Source organism: Sarcophilus harrisii, chromosome 3, assembly GCF_902635505.1.
Source record: "Sarcophilus harrisii chromosome 3, mSarHar1.11, whole genome shotgun sequence".
NCBI classification, from domain to species: domain Eukaryota; kingdom Metazoa; phylum Chordata; class Mammalia; order Dasyuromorphia; family Dasyuridae; genus Sarcophilus; species Sarcophilus harrisii.
Genome location: NC_045428.1, coordinates 331,093,613 through 331,119,452, shown reverse-complemented (window position 1 = coordinate 331,119,452; position 25,840 = coordinate 331,093,613).

Sequence of the window (25,840 nt, the reverse complement as noted above, 5' to 3'; positions counted from 1 at the left end):
AGTTCAGGAAACCAAGCTTTTGCCTGAAGAGAGTAGGTAGAGCTACCCCCTACTATGAGAAAGATACTAAATACAAAGGACTCCTGTGCTCAAAGCCAAGGCTCAGAGCACCACAAGATTCTTGGGACAGCATCCCTTGTACTACAGGAGCAGAGTTCGTCTTTAAAAGTCACAAAACAGGAAAAAAAGAAAGAAAAAAATGAGCAAGAAACAGAAGAGAACCCTAACCACAGAAAGCTACTACAGTTTATAGGGAAGACCAAAACACCAATTCAGAAGAGGACAAAATGCCCCTATAGGAAATCTCTTTCTTTTTGAAAAAAAAAGTTTATAATAGCTTTTTATTGTTCAAAATAAATGCAAAAATAGTTTTCAACATCTACCCTTGCAAATTCTTAGGTTCCAAATTTTTCTCCCTACCTCCCTTCCCCTCCCCTCTCCTATACAACAAGAATCTAATATGGGTTACACACCACATGAGAAATCTCAGAGAATGATATGAATTGGTCTTAAGCCCAATGCAGCTTTTTGGAAGCACTTATAAAGGATTTTAAAAGGTAAATAAGAGAGGTAGAAGAAAAATTGGGGGGGAAATGAGAGATACTCAAGAGAGAGTCAACAGTTTGGAAAAGGAACAAAAATTGACTGAAAAAAAATAATTCCTTAAAATACACAATAGGCCAGATGCAAAAAAAAAAAAAAAATTCACTGAAGGAAACATCTTGAAAAATAGAATTAATCAAATGTGAAGAGAGAAGTGCTAACTGATGAAAATCATACATTAAAAACTACAACTGAGCAAATGGAAATAATGACTCTATGAGACATCAAGAATCAGTCAAGCAGACTAAAAAGAGTGAAAAAATGAAAGAAAATGTAGAATACCTCATTGGAAAAATAGCTATCCTGGAAAATAGATTTAGGAAAAACAATTTAAAAATTATTGTTCTACCTGAAGGCCACAACCCAGAAAAAGAGCCTCAATAGCATTCTTCAAGAGATCATCAAGGAAAACCACCCTGATATTCTAAAACCAGAGGGTAAAAATAGTCTTTGAAAGAACTCATCAATCACCTCTGGAAAAGGATCCCACAAGGAAAATCCCAAGAAACATTGCAAAAGCCCAGAACAATAATCTCAAGGAAAAAAATCACAAGTTTCCAAAAACAAACAAAACAAACAAACAAAAACCAATTCAAGTATCAATTTTATGGTCCTGGAATTCCATATTCCAGAAGGCAAAGAACCTAAAATTATAACCAAGAATTAACTACCCAAGGAGACTGAGCATCATCTTTCAGGGGAGGAAATAGATCTTCAGTGAAGTAAAAGACTTTCAATTATTTTTATTGAAAAGAATAAACTAAACAGAAAACTTAATCTTCAAACACAGGACTCAAGAGAAGAATAAAAAAGATCAAAATGACAGAAAAAAATCTACCATATTATTTAAAGGTTAAACTGTTTACATCCCTAGATGAAAAAATTATACTTGTAACTTTTGAGAATTGTATCTTTCATTAAGGCAATTAGAGGAACATACATAGACAAGAGGGTATAGATATAAATTGACTCTAATGTGATGCTATTAAAGAAAAAGAAATTAAAGGTGGAAAAGGTGGAAGAAGAGGAAAGGGTAAGTAAAATGGAATAAATTAGATTATGATGAAGAAGCACAAAAGACATATTACAAGAGAGGGAAAGAAGAGGGGGGTGAACATTGTTTGAAGCTTAATCTCATCAGTTTTGGATCAAAGAGAGAATAACATATTTACTCACATGGATATAGAAATTTATCTTATCCTTTAAGGAAGTAAGAGGAGAAAGGGTAAAGAAAAGAGAGGGGCTGGACAGAAGAAAGGGCAGAAACACCAGGAGAAAGGAAAAAGAGAAGGGAGATGGGATGATAGAGGGTAGGGCAGGTAGAGGGCAGAGTGGGTTAAAAACAAAACACTTCTAAGGAAGGACATATAGAGAGAGAGAACAGGGGAGAATGTATTTTGTCAAAAAGCTTTTTCTGCATCTGTTGAGATCATCATAGGATTTCTCTTAGTTTTGTTATTGATATGGTCAAAAATGCTCACAATTTTTCTTATAATGAATCAGCCCTTCATTCCTGTTATAAATCTCACTTGGTCATAGTGTTACGTATTATCTTGCTGATAAGTTGTTGTAATCTCTTAGCTAACATTTTATTTAGAATTTTTGCATCAATATTCATTAGAGAAATTGGTCTGTAATTTTCTTTCTCTGTTTTGGCTCTTTCTGATTTAGGTATCAGTACCATATTTGTGTCATAGAAAGAATATGGTAAAAACTTCTTGTTTGCTTATTTTTCCATAGGATTTATATAGTATGAAATTAATTAATTTCAGATAACAATATAATAAAAATTATATTCAATAAAGGGCCAGGGAAAGATAGACCAAATACCAATTGGAAAATAAATAATCTAATTCTAAAGAATAAGTGGATCAAACAACAAATCATAGAAACAATCAATAATTTAATCCAAGAGCATGACAATAATAAAATAACATACCAAAACCTATGGAATGCAACCAAAGCAGTTTTTAGGGGAAATTTTATATCTGTAAATGCTTAAATGAATAAAATAGAGAAATCAATGAATTAGGCATGCAAATAAAAAGACTAGAAAAAGAATAAATTACAAACCCCCAATTAAATACCAAATTAGAATTTCTGGAAATCAAAGGAAATTGTAATAAAATCAAAAATAAGAAAACTATTGACCTAATTAACAAAACTAAGAATTGGTTTTATGAAAAACCAACAAAATAAATAAACCTTTGGTTATTGTGATTAGAAAAAGAAAAGAAAAAACACAAATTACCAGCATCAAAACTAAAAAGGGTAAACTTACCACTAATGAAGAAGAAATTAAAGCAATAATTAAGAGCTAGTTTGCACATTTGTTAATGCTAACAAATGTGACAATCTAATTGAAATAGATAAATATTTACAAAAATATAAATTGCCCAATTTAACAGAATAGGAAAATAAATTACTTAAATAACCCCATTGAAATTGAAAATTAAAATTAAAAAAAAAAATTAAACAAGCCATCAATAAACTCTCTACAGAAAAATTGCCAGAGCCAGATGGATTGACAAGTGAATTCTATCAAACATTTAAAAAACAGCAAGATTGTGCAATGATCAACAATGACAGAGTTGGTTCTTCTCAGCAATTCACTAATTCAAAGCACTCCTAATAAACATTGAATGGAAAATATCATGCGCATCCAGAGAGAGAAGTATGGAAACATGCTATGTTCACTTTTTTTCTTTTTCTTCTGTTTTTTTTTCCTTTCATGGTTTTTCTCTTTTGTTCTGATTTTTCTCTCCCAACATGATTCAGAAGGAAAAATGTAAAAAAAAATGCATGAAAATGTATAATGAAAGAAAAAAAAATTACATGTAAGTGGGGAAAATAAAAGTTTTTTTAATTTTTTTAATTTTAAATTTTTAAATTTAATTTAATTTTAATTAAAAATAAGTGAATGAATGGCTACATGAATAGATAGATAAGTAAAGAAAAAAGAAGAGCTCATTGAGTTGCTAGAATAATCAAACTGGACAATTTTTAATAACTTGATAAATTTCATATATGCTTAAAAAAACAAACAATATATAAAAGAAATCCATAGTTTTCTGTAAAATTCTTTTTGTTCTCTTTGTACTTGAATGTTTATCTTATCTTTGTTGATGATTTTTAAATTCCCAATTTTAAAAAAGAAAAAATAAGACCCATGAAGAGAAGTTATAGGGATTAGGATTGATGGACCTGGGAAGAAAGGATAAGGGGCAGTTTTCACATGCAGTTCAATGTGATCAGATGAAGAATTGTTAGCAGCTATAGTCCACTGAGATTGTTAAAGAGGAAGATAACAAAGAAGGATTAGGGTTAAGTGTCAGGAACAATTTCCTGACATTAAGAGTTATTTAATATTAGAATAGTTGACTGAAGGATGTTTGGAATCTTCTTGCCTGGTGGTCTTTTAGAACAGAAATAACAATTTTCAGTCTTTAATGACCTATGGAAAGCTTAAATTTGGGTAAAAGATGTCACCTGAAATCTCATGTCTATATAGGTTGCAACTTGTAAGCTAGAGGAGGGAGAAATGGACAAAGTTTTGTCTGACCGCTTTTTCTATTATTCTCTCATTCTTCTATCATTGTAATAGAATCTAATTTATTTATTTTTACCCAATTATTTTCTATATGAACTAACACATTTTTTCTTAACCACTTTTTATTTGTGGAAGTTTCCCCATTAAAGATTGTTAGCATATACAACCATATTTTTAAATCCCAGCCCCCTCAAATCAGACTTGAGAACAAAGCAGTGAACACAAATTTCCTTCAGCCACATTTTTAAAATATTATCTCAATTGTTCATGGGCTTAAGAGGTCACAAGTTAGATACAGGGACCATAGAGGTAAGAAGAAAAAAAAAGTCAATTCAAGGACAATTTGCCAATTTATGTTCTGAAATATAATGACATGACAGGATATAGTAGAAATAATAATAAACTAGTGCACAAATAATCTGAGTTCTAAACTCAGTTCTGCTGCTAAATAGAAATTTGTCCATTTCCTTTAAAGCAAAAGAAAATATATAGCCCAAATGCCACAAATAACCTTTTTTTTTATGTTAGGTTGACTGTTGGGTGGCATCCTATTTTTTTAATCTATATCTGCCAGACCTTCATGAACACCCAACTAATTCTCCAGTTGCTGAATATTGTCCTTCATTCTAGTTCTCTATTTAGTCCCAACTGCATTGCTAGGTATCTTCTGGCCTGTTTTTGACCCAGTCTATGCACCATTACCTGCTCTTGAATCTGAGTCCATCCTTTTGACACACTGTTTCTCTCCTCTAAACCCTACCCAAGTTCTGGATTCCTAAGCTCTTAAAGGGAGCACATTTTGATCCCATAATGTACTTATGCAAATGAGCTGTTATTGCTTATCAATTTTTTTTTTATCTCCTGCTACCCAGAAGTGGGTTGCAACACTATGAGATCATGAACAGGTCAAACTTCTCTAATCTCAGTTTTTTCATCTATCAAATGATAATTGTTTGATAATATGGGAAGATTAAATAAGATATCATTTGTGATAATCCCAAGTGCTATATAAATGTAACAAGATAATGTAATAAGTTATGATAAATTTATCAAATTTGAAAATAAAACAAGGTAAAAAAGAAGAGTGGATACATTTAGATGAGCATCAGAATCCAAAAAGTTTAAAGATGGGAGAATCTAATAAAATGAAATATAACAAAAATGAATTTAAAATCCTAAATTGAAGGCTTTTTAAATCAGTTGCATAAAATAGAATGAAGGTGAGAAAGATATACAAAAATTTATGTGAATTGGAGAGCTTAGTGACCTCCAAGTCAATATGAGTCAACACAATGATGTGACAACCAATATAGCCACATGATCATAAATTGAATTAATCAAAGTAGAGAGTCTAACTGCACAATGATAATAATAAATGAAATGTTAATCAAAACAGGCCATGTCATATCTGCAAAACCGAAAAAATGACCCCAAAATATAGTGATTGATCCATGCTAGAGTGGTTGTAGAAAGGAAGGCACATTAATATACTCTTGGTGGAGCAGTGAACTAATGCAACCATACTGGGAAGCAATTTGGAATTACATATGCAAAGTGATTAAAATGACCTTCCTTTTGACCCAGAGATTCTACTAATAAGCCAATATCCAAACAAGGTTAGTTATAAAAAGAAAGGATATATATATACTAAAATACTATTGTATCAGCTTTTCTAGTCACAAAGAACTGATTATAAAGTAGGAAGTCCATTAGTGGGAGAATAGCTAAACAAGTTTTGGTGCATTTTTCTGTTATACAGTCCTCATGAAGTTCCCCTTTGATATAACTCCCTGCTGGGTAGGAAACCCAGTTGGAACCTGAGGGTATATGCTTCTGCTGAGTCCACAGCCAGCATTTGTCTTTACAAGAAGTTAACATTTATAGAGTATTTTCCAAACTTTAAAGTCCTACATAAATGTTAGCTATTAGAGTCGGCTGGGTGGCATAATGGGGCAAGTGGGTGGTACAGTGGATAGAGTACTTAGGAAAGCTCATGTTCATGAGTTCAAATCCAGCTTCAGTAACTTCAGTAACTGTTTGATCCTGGGCAAGTCACTTAACCCTGTTTGGCTCAGTTGCTTCATCTGTAAAATTAACTGGAGGAAGGCAATGGCCAATTACTCCAGTATCTCTGCCAAAAAAAAAAAAAAACCTCATTCCAAATGGAGTCATAAACAATCAGGCATGACTAAAACAACTGAACAATGACAGCATATGGTCCAGTGGATAGAGCATTAAACTTAGAATCAGAAAGACCTGAGTTCAACTCAACTCCAGTCTCAGGTACATTCTAGCTGTGTGATTCTGGGCAAGTTACTCAACCTGTCTAATTCCATTTCCTAAATTATAAAATGAAGATAATGATAGTACCTATCTCCCAGAATAAAATGGGGATAATAATTGAGCCTACCTCCCAGATTTGTTGAGAAGATCGAATAAAATAATATTGTAAAGCACTTAGCCCAGTGCCTGGCATACAAAAGCACCTAATATGTGCTTCTTGATTTGACTTGACTTTTTGAAATGGATAGGAGGGCAATGCCACCCATTTTCGACTTGTTTTTCCAAAACCAATTTTATATATGTTGCATGGAAAGATCACTGGATCTGGAATCTGAGGACCCTTGTTCAGATACTAACTCTATAGCTTCCTGAGGTAGTTACTTAATTTCTATGGGTCTCAGTGTGTCCAACTTCAAAATAAGAGAGTTGGACTCAAGGACCTTGAAGGTCTGCTCCATCTTGCAATCTCTAATTCAAAACAGTCAGTCATGGCATGTATTCTGAATAAAAAAGGTAAATTCCTTCTCCTTGTCTCTTACCTTAAATCAGCTCCTGTATATCTTAGACAAAAGGTACATTTAAAGTTCTGTTCTGTTTAGCAACAATCTAGTATCTTTTCAAAGAAAATGATTTCTGGTCGGAAACTGCCTGCAGGTCACTCGTGGGAGACAGATCTAACATCCCAACTTTCCAGTAAATCAAGACAATCATTTCCTCTCTAGGGCATGTGGGTGTTTGCATCTGCATTTCTAAGACCAATGATTTTTTTTTTCAGTGAAATATGGTCTTCTCCATGCCTTTAGAAGTTACAAATCTGCAATCCATAGTAGCTCATATAACTGGGTGACAGAAATATTCCAAGAGGCCACTACAGTATTATATCAGTTATATATCCATTGCAGGGAATAGTCTGGAAAACACAATAAAAGATTCCTCCACTAACTTAAAAATTGTCTTGATGTTAAATGTGACAAGGAATCTGTAAGGATAGTAATGATTCTGACAAAGTTGTGTTGGTGATGTCCCAGGCAAAAATTAGCAAACATTGTTAGCACTCATTAGATTAAATAAGATAATATTTGTAAAGTGCTTGGCCCAATGCCTGGTACAAAGTAGATACTTAATAAATATTTATTCCCCTCTCCTTATTAATTAAATATGTGTTTATTTATATAAATGATTAAGGTGTCTTTTTTTTTTTTTTTTTTTTTTTTTTGCTGAGGCAATTGGGGTTAAGTGACTTGCCCAGGGTCACACAGCTAGGGATTAAGGTATCTTATTCAATAGAATAAGAGCATCTAAGTGGCACAATGCACAGAATGCTGGTTCTGGAGTCAGAAAGACTTATCTTCCTGAGTTCAAGTGTGACCTCAGACACTTACTAGTTGTGTAATCTTAGACAAGTCACCTAACCCTGTTTGCCTCAGTTTCCTCATCTGTAAAATGAGCTGGAGAAGGAATGGCAAATCATTTCAGTATCTTGACCAAAAAAAAAAAAAAAAACCCCAATGAGATCACAAAGAGTTGGACACAACTAAAAAATATCTGAATGCGGATAGAATGGAAAGAACAAAGGCCTTGTAATAAGACTCTCAACTCCATCACATACTAAATGAATAAGCATGAACAAGTCAATTAACTTTCCTGAGCTTCAGCTCCACCATAAAATGTGGATGAAAATATGTGAATTGTATACTTTTAGGGAAGTTATGAGGAGAGGGATTTGTAAGCTGTAAAAGCATGGAAATTATGAGTACTATTAACAAAAACTAATACCCCAAGCACAATTAAATCATAGGTTTTTATACTATGATATAACAAGTAATTGGATAGGAAATAGAAGACCTGAATTCTAGTTCCTACTTTCCCATTTACCATGTGTGATATTGGATCAATTATTTAACCAATTGTTTAATTTTATTAGTTTTCAATTTCCTTACCTTCCAATGGGGATAATACAATTATACTCACACACAGTGGTATTTGGATAAGTATAAAGAATTATGTAAACTATGGACTTAATATTGTTCACAATGAGTACAATTGACAGTATAATACTTACTGTCAAAAAACAAAAGCAAAAACACAATTCAAAATCCTTAGCTGGACCAATAAAAATGACAAAAAAAAATAGGACAAGAAATATATTGTTTAAATAACCTGTCATCAAGAAAAACAAATTGAATAAGCCATAAATTAATTCCTAAAGAGAGTGAGGGGGCAAGTAAAAGGACTAGAAGCATTTGTAAGTGAATTGTAGTTCAAAAATAATTAATGTCATTTTTACATAAACTATTTGCAAAAATAAGAATATGATATTGACACCTAAACTAGGAATGAAAAGAAGAGAAAGAAAAATATAGAGCAATACCCCTCATGAATATAGGTCTGAAAACATTAAATAAAAGATTAAGAAAAAGATTACAATTTGTTAGGAAATATATTATGACCAGGTGAGATTTATATCAGAAATTCAAAGTTAGTTTAATATGAGGAAAATTATAAATGTACTTGATCACATTGATAACCAAAACAAGATCATATGCTGATATTATTTAATTCTGAAAAAAACTATTTTGCAAAAGTTGATATTTTATTTTTTTAATCATTGAAAAGCATATGAACAAATGCATCATTCTTTAACATGATAATTAGTATAGATCTAAAATTAATTGCACAACATTATACATCATGAAGAAAGGCCAAAGGTTATGACAGTAAGATCAATGGCAAAGCAAAGACTTGAATTATCACAGTATTATTTGATGTAGTCTAACAATGATACCTTTAACAAAAAGAAAAGAAAAAGAAATTGAGGCAATACATATAGACCAAGTAGAAATAAAACTTACTTTTTGCATATGACATCTAGAGAATCTTAGATAGTAAATTTAAAAACTAGTTGAAACAATCACATCATCAAATTTGCAGGATATAAAATAAATCCAAATAAATCATCATGGTTTTTATACTACCAGTGAAATATAGCATAAAGAGAAAAATAGAAATTCTATTTAAAATAACCATAAAAATTATAAAACTATCAAACACTCATTGTAACTATATGAATCCAAACACTCTTTACCCAAGTAAAGATAGACCTAAAAATTAGCATAATGTTCACTGATCATGGATTGACTGAGCCAATATTTTTTAAAATTGTAATAATAATAATGATGATGATAATAAAATGGAAAAACCACCATATTATTCAATGTCAAATAATTACATTATAGAGCTAGAAAGATGAAATAATTCATCTAGAGGAACAAAGATCAAAGAATTTTGAGGGAAAATTGAAAAAAATGGGAATGAAAAAGGCCTACTAGCACTAGATATCTCATTATACTACAAAGCATTTATTATCAAAACAATTTGGTATCAGTTAAGAAGTAAAAAACTAATTCAGGGAAATAGATTATGTATGTAACATACAAAAGAAAAAGAACATGATAGTTTAATGTTTTATAACCAAAAATCACTACTGGGATAAAGACTATTTAGCAAAACTGCTAACTGAAAATCAATCTGTAGAAATTAGATGTAAACCAACTTCCCCAAAATGAGCTTCAAACAGATATATAACTTGGTCATAAATGGGTAAATAACTTTGTTGTAAATCATAAATGATAGAAGAGAAAGTCATAAATTACCTTTTATTTCTATGGCTAATAGAATAGTTTATGACCATACAAGAGATAGAATCACAGCAAATTAAATGGACAATTTTGATTATATAAAATTTAAAAGGTTATGCACAAACAAAATCAGTTCTGTGAAAATTAGAAAGAAAGAAAATAACTTGGAGGGGGAGTAGAATCTTCAAAGTGTTGTTGTTTGATAAAGATCTCATCTCCCAATTGATAAATGGTCAAAAAATCCAAATAGGCAGTTTTCTTTTTTTAAAGGTGTTTTATTTTCAAAACATATGCATAGATAATTTTCAACACTCACCCTTGCAAAACTGTATGTTACAAATTTTTTTCTCCCACCCCTTTCCCACACCCCCTTCCTTAGACAGCAAGTAATCCAATGTTAAACATGTGCAATACTTCTATATATATTTCCATAATTATCATGCTGCACAAGAACAATCAGATAAAAAGGAAAAAATAAAACAGAAAACAAAAAGCAAACAAACAACAAAAAAAATAAAAATAAAAATACTGTATTGTGATCCACACTCAGTTCCCATAGTCCTCTCTCTGGGTGAAGATGGCTCTCTTCAACACAAGATCACTGGAAATGGTCTGAATCATCTCCTTATTGAAAAGAGCCTTGTGCATCAGAATTGATCATTGTATAATTTTGCTGTTGCCATGTATAATGATCTCCTATTTCTGCTCACTTCACTTTACATCAATTCATGGAAGTCTCTCCAAGACTCTCTGTATTCATCCTGCTGGTCATTTCTTACAGAACAATAATACTCCATAACAGTCATATACCATAACTTATTCAGTCATTCTCCAATTGATGGGCATCCACTCAATTTCCAGTTTCTTGCCACTACAAAAAGGGCTGCCACAAACATTTTTGCACATGTGGGTCCCTTTCCCTCCTTTAAAATCTTTTTGGGATACAGGCCCAGTAGAGACACTGCTGGATCAAAGGGTTTGCACAGTTTGTTAGCCCTTTGAACAAAGTTCCATATTGCTGTCCAGAATTGTTGGATCAGTTCACAACTCCATCACCAATGTTAGTGTCCTAGTTTTCTTACATCCCCTCCAAAGGTCATCATTATCTTTTCCTGTCATCTTAGCCAATTTTAAAGGTGTGTAGTAGTGCTTCAAAATTGTCTTAATTTGATAAATAGACAGTTTTAAAGGGAAAAAATAAGCTATTTTTTCAAAATGCTCCTAATTACTATTAAAGAAGTAAAAATAAAAACAATTCTTAAGTTCTATCTGATACACATCAGACTGGCAAAGTACTTAAAAAAAAAGAAAAAAGGAAAGCGGGCACCATAATATATTGTTGGTAGAACTGTGAACTGGTCTAATCTTTCTGGAAAACAATTTAGAACTACTGTCAAAATTTGCTAAGCTATGCATTCTTTTTGACCCAGAGATACTAATACTGGGCATATTCCCCAAAGAGAATAAAGAAAAAAGTTAATGACCTATATACATAAAAATATTTATAGCAGTTCTTTTTGTGGTACCTCCAAACAGGAAACTAAGGGTTACCTATTAATTGGGGAAAGCCTGAACAAATGATGATGTATGAATATGGTGGAATTTGTGCTATAACAAATTAAGAGGAAGAGAGATGATTTCAGAGAAACCTGAGAAAATTATATCAATTGATGCTGAATAAAATGAGCACAACCAAAACAATTTATACACTAACAGCAATCATGTAAAGACAAACAACTGAGCCCTTTCACTCTGATCAACACAATGACTAACCACAGTTTCATAGGACTGACAATAAAACATGCACTTACTGCCTATCAGAAATATCATAATATCAGAGTGCAGAATGAAACAACATATATATCTATATATGTATACACACAGAGACACACACACATACACACATACACACATAGACACATATATATATATATATAGTCAGTGGAAAATTTTGTTTTGCTTGACTGGGCATTAAAAACTGTTTTCCTTTTTTATAGGGGTAGGGAGAATACAATTCTGTTGTCAAAAAAAGAAATATTTTTTAAAAGTAATACAAAAGAACATAAGGTCAAGAATGTCAAAGGTAAATAAATGATTGGAAAAATTGAAAAGGAAGCAGTCCTAAAACAATCAGATCTCAAATTATACTACATAGTAGTAATCATCAAAATAATTTGGTAGTGATTAAAAATAAGAGAGAGGCTAACCAATAAACTGGATTATAGATACAACATGCAGAAACAAGTAAATGTAGTAGCCTAGTGTTGAATAAATTCATACTCAGCTTTCTGGGGCTTATTATTTAACAAAAACTATTATAATAGCTAGAAAGTAAACTGACAGAAGTTAGATTTCGACTAACATCTCCCAGATAAATTCCAAAGAGATACATGGCTTAAATAGAAAAAGTCCTATCATAAATAAATTAGAGGAACAAGAAAGTGAATTAGTTTAAAATAAATTATCTTTTGAAAATCTGGATAATGGAAAGATTAGTGACCAAATGAGACAGAGGATTACAGAAAATTAAATGGACAATTCTGATCATATAACAATTAAATATTTTTAAAAAAACAAAACCAAGACAACTAAAACAGTAAGGGAAACTATTAACTGAGGGAAATTTTGCCAGCAAATCTCTTTGATAAAAGTTTATATTCAACATACATAAAGAGTTGATTCTAATATGTAAGGAGTAAAAAAGACACTTCCTAATAGATAGAGGATATGAACTAGTAAATCTCAAAGGAAGTAATCCAAGTTTTTAACAAAAAAAAAATTGCTCCAAATCACTAATAGTAAGAAAAATGAAGCTCAAAATAATTCTGAAATTTACCTTCTACTTATTTTATTAACAGGAAATGGAAGTTGTAGAAGAGGTTATGAGGAAACAAGCATATAATGCACCACTGGTGCAATTGTGAATTATTCAAGCTATTCTGGGGAAAAAAAATTGAACTACATACCAAAAGTCACTAAACTGTACACATCCCTTGACCCAGCAATATAACTACTGAGCCTATATCTTAAACAAATGAAAGAAAGTAATAAAAGAGCCCATATGTACAAAAAGAAGTTTATCTTTTTCTAGCAAAGAAATAGAAACTAAGGGAATACCCATAAATTAAAGGATGGGTTACAAATTATGGTATATCAATGTAATAGAATGGTATTTTGCCATAATAATGATGAAAAGGATGATTCCAGAGAAATCTGACAAGATTTACATGAATTGATACTGAGTAAAATAACCAAAACTAGGAACACTCTAAATAGCATTATAAAGAAAAACAACTTCGCGTGTTTTAATTACTCTTGTCAATGCAATGACCAGCAAAGATTCCAGAGGATCAATAATGAAGCGTTCTGTTGATCTCTTAGCAGAAAGGAGATGAATTCAGGTTACAGTGGCCAATGAAGAAATTTGTTTTCCTCAACGATTCAAATTTGTTATGATGCTTTTTGTTGTTTTTGTTATAAGGAAAGAGAGAGAGGGAGAGAGATGAAGGAAAGGGGAGCTCTCTGTCAAGAGAAAGAAAAGAAGCATGTTTAATGTATAGAAGAGAACACAAGGAAAAGTCAGAAAAAAACATAAGCAGGACACTTTTAAAAGCTAAAGGTTGAATTATTACAAATATATAAAACCAAACTGCACATGAAAGACTCTCAGTTTCATATGTAATCCTCTTTTTTTGTTCTACTTTTTAAAAGAGTGGTCATTTTATTTGGTATTTAAGTTCAGAATCAAGTATAACAAATTATAATAACCATGCTTAGGCTCAAAGAAATGACAGCTGCCACTGCTTCTTTGCAGAAGTGGGGGACTATGGATAAAAAACTGCTACTAATAATGTCAGTATATTGGTTAGATTTACTGAACTATCCTTTTTTTTTTCCTCTTTTAAAATTCTTTTTATAAGGGATAAATTCTGGCAGGAGAAGTGAGGAGGGGGTCCATTGGGAAATATTGGTGAGGTAAAAACAAAAGGTATCAATAAAAATTTTGTTGTTCTTGTTGCTATTGTTTTTTTAGTTCATAACCTATTTATAATGAGTTAGGAGTGATTTCGGGCTGAGACCATCTAGATCTTTAATAAGGTTCATCAAAGGCCACAGGGAAAAGATTAAATCTTCTCTTGCATCTTCCCAGTACTCTCATTTTGAGCAGCACATCTGTTCTTCTAGGTTCAACTCCTATCCTGGGGTTACTCACTCCCAGAGTTCTTCTGCAGTCCCTCCCTTATCTTACGGCACAGGTGTGCATACCTCACTCAAAACTGCACCTCAGTCCTAGGAGAGTTACATATCATTTGATATGCATATGAGGTAGCAAAAACTGAAAAGATGAATGAGGTTTTTTTTGTTTTATTTTTAAATTCATAAATATTCCTAGATAGCAAAGTCATAATGGAATAATAAAGCAAGATGGAGATGGTGGACAAGATAAGATAAAGCCTCACAACCCTACCTGAGCTCCAGTCCCATGTCATCAGCTACCAATTAAACATTTCTCTATGCTATCCTATAAAAATATTGAATACTACATATTCAAAACAAAATCATTATCTTTCTCCCCCAATTCATCCTCTTTACTTATTTTACTTCCAGTCACCCAGATCCACAAACTCAAGATTACCCTCTGCTCTTCACTTTCACTCTCCATATCCAATCAGTTGCCAAGTTTTGTCTATTCTATCTCCACATTTCTCACCTTCATCCTCTTGTCCACACTAACACCATCATAACCTCTTAGATTACAGCAATAGCTTCACAAATACTTTCCTCACTTCTAATCTCTCTAATACATACTCCACAATGATATTTTTAAAACACACATCTAATCAAATTACTGCCTTGTTAATGATGTTTCAGATGCTATTACTTCTTAGAGCATATATAAAATTTTCAGCCTGATATTTTAAAGTCTTTCACAAGTCTCAGTTATTAAACATCATATGAAAAAAAAAATTCGGGCGGAGCCAAGATGGCAGGGGCGGAGCCAAGATGGCGGAAAAGGCACACGCGACTTTCTAAGCTCTTCTCTTACCCTCTCTATCAATATTATATCGAGCCTCAAAAATAGTCTTGACTGCTACAATTTGTAAAGATAAGAAGTAGAACAACTCACCGGCCGAAGAAAATCTGCAGTCTCGCCAAAAAAGGTTGGTTCTGAGGCCAGGGGGGAGATCGGCGCAGCCGGGGAGAGAAATTCGGTTCAGAGGAGAGTCTCAAACCGAAAGTGAAAGCACAGATCTCAGCACAAGCTCGCAGCCCCAACCTGCAGTACGGGGCTTTTCCTTGGGGCAGTTGTGATCCTGCACGGCAGGAGGACACAGCCCAGGCTAGCCTCCAATCTGCACAGTGGGGGGCTCGGCTTGGGGCCATAGAGCTTTCCCAGGGTTGATTTGTTGGGCAGAGACGCTGGGGCAGAGTTCCGGGCAGAGTTCGGTAGAATCAGCAGACTGTGGTCAGCTGCTAATACTCACAGTCCCACAAGAGGCTCTGGCCTGGGACAGTGACACTTTCACCCTTCAGTCTCTAGCCTAGGGCAATCGCTAACCCACACAGCCCTACAGGGCACTTCAGTAGCTGGCCAGTGCTGAATCCACTTCCTGTAGGGGGAAGGGAAAACTCTCACTCAGAGCACTCCCATACCTCGGAGCTGGAAACCGGTTTACATCTCTCCTGTTCTGCAGAGGAAGCTGGTAACCCCCTTGCCTAGGAGACATACACTAAAGGCTTTAAAACATGAATAAAAAGATGAAAAGAATGATCGACAGCTTCTATGCAGAAAAAGAGCAGGTCAGCAAACCTGAAGAGACAGCAAACAGCAAAAATGCACAAGATTGTCCTCCTTTACATGATGCTCTCATAGAAGAGACCATTAAAAGTCTCAAAAGAGAGTTAGAAGATAAATGGGGAAAGGAAAGAGAAGCCTTACAAGAGAGCAACAACTTCCTGAAATACGAATTGGAAAAAGTAAAAAATCTCAGGAAAGTAAGAATTGTGAATTGGAAAAAATAAAGAATTCACTAGAAAGTAGGATTTGTGAATTGGAAAAGACAAAGAACTCGCAAGAAAGTAGGATCTGTGAATTGGAAAAGACAAAGAACTCGCAAGAAAGTAGGATCTGTGAATTGGAAAAAGAAAATAATTCACTAAAAAAAAAAATTAGTGAAATGGAAAAAAATTCCACAGACCAAAACAATACATTTAAAAACTCAATTGGACATATACAGAAAGAAGTAAAAAAAGCTAATGAAGAAAATAATTCTTTAAAAATTAGAACTGAACAAATAGAAACTAATGATTCATTGAGACAGCAAGAATCAGTCAAGCAAAAACAAAAAAATGACAAACTGGAAAAAACCATGAATTATCTACTTGCAAAAACGACAGACTTGGAAAATAGATCTAGGAGAGATAATCTGAGGATTATTGGACTTTCTGAAAACTATGATGAAAAAAAGAGCCTAGATACTATTTTACAAGAAATCATCAAAGAGAACTGCCCAGATGTAATAGAATCAGAAGGTAAAATAGGCATTGAAAGAATTCATCGAACACCTTCTGAAAGAAACCCTAAAATAAAAACCCCAAGGAATATTGTGGCCAAATTTCAGAACTATCAGATTAAGGAAAAAATTTTACAAGCAGCCAAAAAAAAAAAAAAAAACCATTTAAATACCGAGGTGCCACAATAAGGATCACCCAAGATCTGGCTGCCTCCACATTAAAGGAACGAAGGGCCTGGAATATGATATTCCGAAAGGCACAAGAACTTGGGATGCAGCCAAGAATAAACTACCCAGCTAAGCTGAGCATTTTCTTCCAGGGAAGAAGATGGACATTTAATGAAACAAATGAATTCCATTTGTTTCTAAGGAAAAAACCAGAACTAAACAAAAAATTTGATCTCCAACCATAGAACTCAAGAGATGCAGAAAAGGTAAAAATAACTCTTGAGAATTGTATTTCTGTTGTGGATATACAAAAAGAATACATGTATAATTTGATTGTACTGATATAACATAAAAAAGGGAAGTAGATATGGAAAAGGGATGATGGCAGAATAAGGTGGGAAGGAGGGATAAAAAGAGGGAAACCACATCCCACAAAGAGGCAAAGGAAACTTATCATATCTGAGGGAATTTAGAGAGGGGGAGGAACATTGTGTGAATCTTACTCTCATCAGAGTTGGCTCAAAGAAAAAATAATTGACATTTGTTTTAGAGAAAATTCTCTCTCGCCTCATTAAAAAGGGGGAGAGGAAAAGGGAAAAGAAAAAGAGTAATAAGGGAAGGAAGGGAAAAGATTCAAAGGGGGGAGGGAGGGATTATAAAGAGGGTAAGCATCGTGATACAAGTGGGGTACATAAGTTCAAAAAGGGGAAAGAGGGTTGGGGGAGGCAAGAAAAAGTAAAGCATAATCTGGGGTTATTAGGATGGCAGGAAATACAGATTTAGTAATTCTAACCGTAAATGTGAATGGGATGAACTCCCCCATAAAGAGGAGGCAGATAGCAGACTGGATCAAAAGTCAGAACCCTACAATATGTTGTTTACAAGAAACACATTTAAAGCAGGGAGATACATATAGAGTAAAGGTAAAAGGCTGGAGCAAAATCTATTATGCTTCAGGTGAAGTCAAAAAAGCAGGGGTAGCCATCCTTATCTCAGATCAAGCAAAAGCAAAAATTGATCTAATTAAAAGAGATAAGGAAGGTAACTACATCCTGCTAAAGGGCAGCATAAACAACGAAGCAATATCAATATTAAACATATATGCACCAAGTGGTATGGCATCCAACTTCCTAAAGGAGAAGTTAAGAGAGTTGCAAGAAGAAATAGACAACAAAACTGTAATAGTGGAGATCTCAACCTTGCACTCTCAGAATTAGACAAATCAAACCACAAAACAAATAAGAAAGAAATTAAAGAAGTAAATAGAATATTAGAAAAATTAGGTATGTTAGATCTTTGGAGAAAATTGAATGGAGATAGAAAGGAATATACTTTCTTCTCAGCAGTTCATGGAACCTATTCAAAAATTGACCATATATTAGGACATAAAGACCTCAAAATTAAATGCAAGAAAGCAGAAATAGTAAATGCTTTCTTTTCAGATCATGATGCAATAAAAACTACATTCAACAAAAAGTTAGGGGGAAATAGACCAAAAAGTAATTGGAAACTAAACAATCTCATCTTAAAGAATGATTGGGTGAAGCAGCAAATTATAGATACAATTAATAATTTCACTCAAGATAATGACAATGATGAGACATCATACCAAAATTTGTGGGATGCAGCCAAAGCGGTAATAAGAGGGAATTTTATATCCTTAGAGGCTTACTTAAATAAAACAGAGAAAGAAAAGATTAATGAATTGGGCTTGCAACTAAAAAACTAAAAAGACCAAATTAAAAACCCCCAATCAAATACTAAATTTGAAATTCTAAAATTAAAAGGAGAAATTAAAAATATTGAAAGTAAAAAAACTATTGAACTAATTAATAAAACTAAGAGTTGGTTCTATGAAAAAGCCAATAAAATAGATAAGCCTTTGGTAAATCTGATTAGAAAAAGGAGGGAGGAAAATGAAATTAGTAGTCTTAAAAATGAAAAGGGAGAACTTTCCACCAATGAAGAGGAAATTAGAGAAATAATAAGGAGTTATTTTGCTCAACTTTATGCCAATAAATTTGATAACCTAAGTGAAATGGATGACTACCTCCAAAAATATAGACTTCCCAGACTAACAGAGGAGGAAGTAAATTGCTTGAATAGTCCCATTTCAGAAAAAGAAATAGAACAGGCAATTAAACAACTCCCTAAGAAAAAATCCCCAGGACCAGATGGATTTACATGTGAATTTTACCAAACATTTAAAGAACAATTGGCCCCAATGCTATATAAATTATTTGATAAAATAGGGAATGAAGGAGTCCTACCAAATTCCTTCTATGACACAGACATGGTACTGATACCTAAACCAGGTAGGCTGAAAACAGAGAAAGAAAATTATAGACCAATCTCCCTAATGAATATTGATGCTAAAATCTTAAATAAGATATTAGCAAAAAGACTACAGAAAATCATCTCCAAGATAATACACTATGATCAAGTAGGATTTATACCAGGAATGCAGGGCTGGTTCAATATTAGGAAAACTATCAATATAATTGGCCATGTTAATAACCAAATTAACAAAAACCATATGATCATCTCAATAGATGCAGAAAAAGCATTTGATAAAATCCAACATCCATTCCTATTAAAAACACTTGAGAGTATAGGAATAAATGGACTTTTCCTTAAAATAATCAGCAGCATCTATTTAAAACCATCAGTAAGCATCATATGTAATGGAGACAAACTGCAACCATTCCCAATAAGATCTGGAGTGAAACAAGGTTGCCCACTATCACCGTTACTATTTAATATTGTATTAGAAACGCTAGCTATAGCAATAAGAGCTGAGAAAGAGATTAAAGGAATAAGAATAGGCAATGAGGAAGCCAAATTATCACTCTTTGCCGATGACATGATGGTATACTTAGAGAACCCCAGAGATTCTGCTAAAAAGTTATTAGAAATAATCCACAACTTTAGCAAAGTTGCTGGTTATAAAATAAACCCACATAAGTCATCAGCATTCTTATATATCACTAACAAAATCCAACAGTCAGAGTTACAAAGAGAAATTCCATTTAAAGTAACTACTGATAATATAAAATATTTAGGAATCTATCTGCCAAGGGAAAATCAGAAACTTTATGAGCAAAATTACAGACCACTTTTCACACAAATTAAGTCTGATCTAACCAATTGGAAAAATATTAAATGCTCTTGGATAGGGCGAGCAAATATAATAAAGATGACAATATTACCTAAACTAATCTATTTATTTAGCGCTATACCAATCAGACTCCCAAAAAACTATTTTAATGACCTAGAAAAAATAACAACAAAATTCATATGGAAAAACAAAAGGTCAAGAATTTCAAGGGAATTAATGAAAAAAAAATCAAATGAAGGTGGCTTAGCTGTACCAGATCTAAAATTATATTATAGAGCAGCAGTTACCAAAACCATTTGGTATTGGCTAAGGAATAGATTAGTTGATCAGTGGAATAGGTTAGGTTCAAGGGATAAAACAGTCAACAAATATAGCAACCTAGTCTTTGACAAACCCAAAGACCCCAGCTTTTGGGATAAGAACTTACTGTTTGATAAAAATTGCTGGGAAAATTGGAAACTAATATGGCAGAAACTAGGCATTGATCCACACTTAACGCCGTACACCAAGATAAGGTCAAAATGGGTTCATGACCTAGGCATAAAGAATGAAATTATTAATAAATTAGAGGAACACAGGATAGTTTACCTCTCAGACCTGTGGAAGGGGAAGGTCTTTATGACCAAAGCAGAACTAGAGATCATTACTGATCACAAAATAGAAAATTTCGATTATACCAAACTGAAAAGTTTTTGTACAAACAAAACTAATGCAGACAAGATTAGAAGGGAAGCAATAAACTGGGAAAATATTTTTACAGTCAAAGGTTCTGATAAAGGCCTCATTTCCAAAATATATAGAGAATTAACTCTAATTTATAAAAAATCAAGCCATTCTCCAATTGAAAAATGGTCAAAGGATATGAACAGACAATTCTCAGATGAAGAAATTGAAACTATTTCTAGTCATATGAAAAGATGCTCCAAGTCATTATTAATCAGAGAAATGCAAATTAAGACAACTCTAAGATACCACTACACACCTGTCAGATTGGCTAAGATGACAGGAAAAAATAATGATGATTGTTGGAGGGGATGTGGGAAAACTGGGACATTGATGCATTGTTGGTGGAGTTGTGAACGAATCCAACCATTTTGGAGAGTAGTTTGGAACTATGCTCAAAAAGTTATCAAACTGTGCATACCCTTTGATCCAGCAGTGTTACTACTGGGCTTATATCCCAAAGAGATTATAAAGAAGGGAAAGGGACCTGTATGTGCACGAATGTTTGTGGCAGCCCTTTTTGTAGTGGCTAGAAACTGGAAACTGAATGGATGTCCATCAGTTGGAGAATGGCTGAATAAATTGTGGTATATGAATATTATGGAATATTACTGTTCTGTAAGAAATGACCAACAGGATGATTTCAGAAAGGCCTGGAGAGACTTACACGAACTGATGCTGAGTGAAATGAGCAGGACCAGGAGATCATTATATACTTCAACAACAATACCATATGATGACCAGTTCTGATGGACCTGGCTATCCTCAGCAACGAGATCAACCAAATCATTTCCAATGGAGCAGTAATGAACTGAACCAGCTACGCCCAGAGAAAGAACTCTGGGAGATGACTAAAAACCATTACATTGAATTCCCAATCCCTATATTTATGCCCACCTGCATTTTTGATTTCCTTCACAAGCTAATTGTACAATATTTCAGAGTCTGATTCTTTTTGTACAGCAAAATAATGTTTTGGTCATGTATACTTATTGTGCATCTAATTTATATTTTAATTTATTTAACATCTACTGGTCATCCTGCCATCTAGGGGAGGGGGTGGGGGGAGTAAGAGGTGAAAAATTGGAACAAGAGGTTTGGCAATTGTTAATGCTGTAAAGTTACCCATGCATATAACCTGTAAATAAAAGGCTATTAAATTAAAAGAAAAAAAGAAAAAAATTTCTCCAAATCCTAATAATTAAATAAAGGCAAATTGAAGGACCTCTAGTTTTAACTCAAATCCATCAGTTTGGCAAAAATGACAAATGTTTCAGGTCTGAGAGAAAATGGTCACACAAATGTACTGATGACAGAACTGTGAATAGGTCCAGCCATTCTGAAAAGTGATTTAAAATTATGCCCCCAAATTCATTCAACTATCCATATCTATTGATCAACCCCAATAACACCAACACCATTATCCTCAACAGATTATTTTTAAAAGGAGAGAGTCTTCTGAATCATATAAGCAAGAAAATGGAACACTAAATATTTTCTCTGAACCCCATAACTCTCTAATCTTTGCAAAACAGAAATTATACACCAAAGATAAAACAACATTAATTGTCTCCATCACCTAGGACACCTAAAATTAAAAAAAAAAAATTTAAATGAACTGACACCTAGCCTGAGCTTACTCAGCACCCTTCCCCCAACTCTCACACTACCTGCAGCAAGGCTGCACAAAGCAGATTCAAGGACCTAACATATAGGCTTGTAACAAAGCTAAAAACCCTCTTTTCCTATTTCCAATACCAAAGAGACTCCATCTCCAGATGAGAAAATTTGTTCAAGTCCTATTAGACAGCCAGTGCAGTGTGCCCAACCAGCTCTAGAATGGACAACACCATAGTACCAGTGTTGCAAAACTACCTTACCCCACCAGAATGGCAGCTTTTTGAACTGCCAGTGTAATGTCAAAGAACTAAGGAATAGGGGGAGTGGACAAAAATACCATATTAGCAGTTAGATGTGGGGGAGCGGGGGGGGGGGGGGGGAGGGGGGGGAGAATGGAATAACATCCCATCAAACCTGAGAAAAAGAGCACAAGAGGCAGATAAGATCAGTAAAAGTCACTTAAGGCAAAATCCTATGCTGGTAAACTATGAAATGAGACTGAGTCACTTTGAGATCTAGTCCCCAAGGAAATCACTGTTAAAGGAGACAAAGTCAAAAAGTAAGCTATAGAGTAAGAATGCAGGAGTGGAAGGGAAGGAAAGTCTGAATTAAGAAAAATCTCAGGAAGAAGAAAATTCAGACACCTTGAATACAAGTAGATATATCAATAGGGAAAATATTAACCACAGAAAGAAATGACCTCCAAATCTAGTAAATGACTTCAAGCACATGTAAACAAATAGTGCACACACACAAAAAGAAATGATCCAAAACTTAATGAGACTTAATGTAGAATATAAGGACATGATAACATAATAAAATTCCTAGAGATGCAAAAGAAAAATAAGAATTATGAAAGTAGAATTTATGGCCTACATAGTAAAATTAATGGACACAATAGAAAAAGTTAAATCTGCTATACCAATTCTTTCCAAAGAAACAAAAGATAAAACAACAGATTAAAAATGCAAATATACAGAAATGAAAAAACAAAAAAACAACAACACTTAAAAAAATGCTCACTATGCAGGCAAAATACACTGATCTCAAAGGCATAGAGACAATCTAAGGAACATATATCCCCCAGAAGAACATGACAAGACAAAAATAATAATAATAATAACAACAACAACAACAAAAAACCCTACTATCATAAGGCAGAAAATAATAGAAGAAAATTGCCAGGAAAATAAAATAACAATTGAAGAATCCATAGATTGGTTCAGGGGGTTGGGGGGTGGCAGGGAAGGCTCTAAACTCCAAGATACAATAGGGATACATTTTAACAATTCAGTTCAAATACAAGCCCTGCAAAAAATCAGGAGAAAAATCTTCAAATATAAAGGAAATTAAATTCTCATAACACAAAACTATTCTAAACTCACAAGAAAATGTAGGAAGGAATTGAATAATGTGTTCTAAAAAATGGATATCAGGACATACCTAGGATGAACTATCCTACAAATTTGAGTTTGACCATTAAAGAAAAAAAGATGCACTTCAATAATAAAGAGAAATTTGAAAGTTTTTTTTTTGTCAGAACTAAAAAAGATTGCTTCTCAAAAACCGCAAACAACAAAAATACAGGAGGTCTGAATAAATGGAGTAACAAGATAGTAACAGCAACAGAGTGAAGCAGAAAAAAGATTTCTTTCTAAATATACATAAAGATATAGGGGCTAAGGCAATAACTTAATAGAGGTGACAATCAAAAGGTGGGGTCTGGGCATTATGGACAGAACCTAGCAACACCCTCTCTACAGGTGAATCTGTTTGGGAGAGGGGAGATATTACATATACATTATATATCTGTATATATACACACATATGTGTATATATACATATATATGTATGTATAAGAGAGTACATGACAGTGGCAAAGGGGAACAGGAAGATAAAGAGGAATATGTAATATATCTGGGTCAAATCAAATACTAACAATGAAAAGAATGTGATCTCTGTGGTCTCAGTAAGAGAAGAATGTAACGAGAAATGGGTGAGGAGAAGAGAGCAAGTATTGAAAGGGGATGAAAGAAAGGAAGATTTGCTTTGGTGGTGGGATGTGCTCCACTGGTGAATGCTCTTCTGTATGAAGAGAGATGGTCAATATGGATGTGGTTTAGGGGATGTGGTGCTTGAAAATTCCACTTGTCCTCCTTTGGGAAAGAATTCTGAGAGCAACTGTCATCTGGGCAACAGGAGAACATGATTTCACAGAGGAGATTTTGAGACAAATCTAGGATAAAAAAGGTAATGAGGAAAAGGTATGAGTAAGTGGTAGATTACATAATCAGGTTTGTGGGAGGAGAGGACCTAGCACAGGATAGTGTTTTTTTTTTTTTTCTGACATGGGCAATAATTAGCATTTTTCTGGAAGTGAGCCACAATGGAAAAAAAAAGGAATCTATTCAGCAAGTTCAACAAAGCACTAGCAGAAACTGACTAGAGGGAAGAATCTAGAATGGATACCTTGGAAGTTCTGATTGCATGAGAAAAAAAAAAAAAAAAAAAAAGAAGATAATTATATGGGTCATAAATTAGAGAATGAAGGTCTAGAGTAGAAATAAAGAGAGAATGGACAATAGAGTTAAAAATTCCTTTTTGGAAAGCCTCCCCACCCCACCCCCCCAAAAAGAAAGAAATTTTAAAAACTAATTAGCAGGACTGGTTGAAGGAGAGATATGGAAAGGAAAATCTATTTGACTAACTGATAGAGGAAAAAAAGGAAGGAAGGAAACATTATATAACCAGATAAAAGCAGGAGATAAATAAGAACTAACAAAACAAAACTCCAAAAGGAGTGGAGTAATAAACATAAGGAAAAGATCAGGGGTAATGGGCAGAGAGCCAGTGGGAATAGAAGAATCTTTTTAAATGATTAAGGTAAGTCATTGAAGGATCATAGCATTGTATTAATAGCAAAAGAGTGAAAAAATAATAACTTTTAAAAGCCCAAGATAGATGAAGGAAAATGTAAACTTAACTCACGAATTTAAATGTGAATGAATTAAACAATCCAATCAAACAAAAGAGAGTGATAGATGGGATAAGTAAATAAAACCTCAACATATTGCTTGTGAGAAACACATTTAGAAAACAAACACAAAATAAAACTCTGGAGATAGAAAAAAAAAATGACTACATATCAAGTGAATCCAAAAAAGCAAGAATTACAATCATGCTATAAAGCAAAAACAAAGTTTTAAATAAAGGAAGAATGATTTTAAAAAGGGAAACTACATTATATTTAAAGGAACCATAGACAATAAACTAATATTAGTATCAAATTTATACATTCCAAATAACTTAACGACCAAATTCATAAGAGAAACATTAACTGAGTTACAAGAAAACATAGTAACCCAAAAATATCAAGAAACTCAATATTCTTTTATCTTTCCAATAATTCTAATAGAAAGATAAATAAAAGAGAATATATGAAACTGAACCAATTGCTGGAGAAAATAGAGTTCAAAGATTTGGGGCATCTTATAAATGGGCTAGCAAAAGAATATACATATTTTTGTGTACCACATGGAACTTTTACAAAAATTAACAATACATCAGAACACAGATATTACAAAGAAATGTAAAAAGGCAGAAAAAGTTAATGCAGCCTTTA